Raw genomic sequence first — 2,895 nt, forward strand, 5'->3', positions numbered from 1 at the left:
GCTGTGCCTACAGTTTCAGGCCCTTGGGCCCTTGCTAACTAATTCTGTGAATGTCTTCTTGTTTTTCACTCCTTCTTGGACATGTGCAGAGTACAGTCAAGTCGTTTTGAATATCATTTCCTTTGTGGTGATTGGTCTGGTTTCTCATCTGAAGGCTTCAGACCTGCAATTCCAGGAGCTTCCTCCTTTGCAGTGTGCTATTGATAAGCAGAAGCCTTGCCCCCTTTCTACCAAACTCCTCCCAGGTCCTGCCTATTCCTTGTAAACCATCCCCCAGACTCCGCCTCTGAAGTAAGTGTTCCTCCTGTCTTTAATTTTTGAGCAGGGGACCCCCCCCTGTACCGGTACAGGGGTCCCTCCTGTACAAGGACCATCCTAGGGTCTCTGCCTTCACTCAGGCCACTGCTGACCTTCCTGATTAGAGCTTCAGGCTCTGGGGCAGGTGCCCGGTCTCTTGGGCTGAGTGTGTGGCTGTAGGTCCAGGGCCGGTTGCTGGCCTCTCTGGCAGTGGCTTTAGGCGCCAGGGAGTGCGCTGGCCTCTTGGGCTGGGGCTTCAGGCCCGGGTCCAGCACCAGCCTCTCGGGGGCTGTGGCTTTAGGCTGTGGGGCCGATGCCAGACTGCCTGGCTGTGACTGTGGTTTCAGCCCCTGGCTGTAGGGCTATCCTGTTTAGGACAAGAGGCCCGCAGTAAAAGGAGAACAGACTTAACAACATCAAAGAAGCCATGGCCTCTACACAAGGTTGGATTGCCTCGCTCTGGGGATAGTTGGGATGCAACAGGCAGGCATCAAGATACTCCCCTATCTCCTCCTTCAGGCTTATCTCTGCTGTGCAAGGACGAGCAGATGTCCAGAAGCAATGATCTAGTATTGAGTGACCAAGTGTGAGAAGTTAATTAATTAGCATACCGTGCTTAGTTAGCAACACTTTCTGGTTAGTTGAGTGCCGGGAAGACTGTGAACCTGAAGTCCTCAGCCAATGAGGGAACCAGGGGGAGAAAGAGATAAGCGTCGGGTAATAGGGCATCAAAGACGGTAAGGCTGTTTTCCTTGTGCGCCCTTCTGCTTGCCGGTACTATTCTCTCTGGCTGTGTTTTTTATGCCCCAGGGCTGTTGCCGGCCTCCAGCAATGGAGGGATGCAGCATAGTCCTCTCCATCCTCCTACCAAACTTATCTCTGTCCAAGGATGAGCAGGTGTCCAGAAGAGTGAGATACCGTTCTGATAAAGTATTTGGATATTTCCAACAATTTGACCTCGCTCTTCCCTTCCCCCTACGAAATCCACCAAGATCCCCCCCCAGACACCCTTTCCACCCCATAGAAGTCCCCTTTCCCCCTTCTCAGCTCCCCTACACAATGTCCCCCTCTACCTCCAGACCCCCTTTCCACCCCATGGAAGCCCCGCTCACCCCTTTTCCCCCCCCACAACTCCTTCTCTCAGCCCCCACAACCCCTTTCCACCCCCATAGAAGCCCCTCACAGCCCCCCAGCTTCCTCCTGCCAACCCCCTCTCCATCCCCAGACCCCCTTTTCCTCCCAGTAGAGACCACATTCATCCCATTTCTCCCCCCTCACAACCCCCGTCCACTCCCAGACCCCCCTTGCCTGCCCTACAGAAGCCCCATTCCCCCCTACCCCCCTCTCAACTCCCTACGTTCCCCTCCACAATGCCCCCCACCACCCCAGTTTCCCTTCACATCCACAGAAGCCTCTTTTCCCTCTTTTTCCACCCCACAACTCCTTCTCTCTGCCCCAGACCCTCTTTCCACCCCATAGAAGCCCCCAGCACCCCCCCAGTTTCTCCCTTTCACCCCTCCCTCCACCTCCAGACCCCTTTTCCACCCCACAGAAGCCCCGCTCACACCTTCCCCCCTAGATTCTCCTCAACCCCCCTTTCCACCCCCAGACTTTCCTTCCACCCCATGGAAGCCCCGCTAAGCCTTTTCTGCCCCCCACAACCCCCCCTGTCTGGCACTGGAGTCATCCAGAAGGACCTGGAGATGTCCCTGAAGGGTCTTGGGTCCCCGGTATCCTTGCATTCATTCAGAAGGCGCTGGCGATGTCACAGAGAGGACGTGTAGGATCCAAGGGGTCCTCAGCTGGGTTCAAAGGGTCCTGTTGTCTTCTGCAAGGGTCTGGAGATGAGCCAGGGGGGCCCCAGGAGCTCCTGGAGTCCTCCAGAGGTCTCAAATGGGAATTTTGAGGACAACCCCACATAGTGGCACGTCCTCACTCTGCTTTGTCCCCACGGGACCACCCCCAAAACCTTCTGTTTCTACTAAAATAAACGCCACGTTGATTTCATTGTATTTTTTTTCCCAGCTTCCCTTCAGAAGTGGATGGTTCCCGCCAAACCCCCGTGTAAAGCCCCACCCGGGGGAAACAACTCCCCCCAGGGCCACCGGGTGACACCAGGCCAACCGTCAGCGGTGCCACCACTGGAACAACCTCCTGTCCCTGAAGATTACACTGTCACTCTGTCACTGTAACCATGCAACTTGGCGCCATCCCAACCCCCGTCTACCTTGAGAGCCCCATCAGCGTCCTACAGCTCCCTCCCAAGCTGGGAGGGAGTGCTGATCAGCCGGAGGGGGAGAAAGGCACTACAGAGGGACGTGCAAAGGCTGGCTGGCTGGGCCACGGTAAACTGTATGAGTTTCAACAGGGCCAAGTGTTGGGTCCTGCATTTTGGTCACAAGAAGCCCAGGCAACCCTACAGGCTTGGGGAGGAGTGGCTGGAAAGCTGCCTGATGGAAAGTGACCTTGGTGTGCACTTGGACAGTCAGCTGAATACGAGCCAGCAGTGTGCCCAGGTGGCCAAGGCGGCCCATAGCATCCTGGCTTGGATCAGGAATGGTGTGGTGAGCAGCACTGGGGAAGACGTCCTGCCCCTGT

This window comes from Gallus gallus, chromosome 34, assembly GCF_016699485.2.
Source record: "Gallus gallus isolate bGalGal1 chromosome 34, bGalGal1.mat.broiler.GRCg7b, whole genome shotgun sequence".
In the NCBI taxonomy this organism is placed as follows: Eukaryota; Metazoa; Chordata; class Aves; order Galliformes; family Phasianidae; genus Gallus; species Gallus gallus.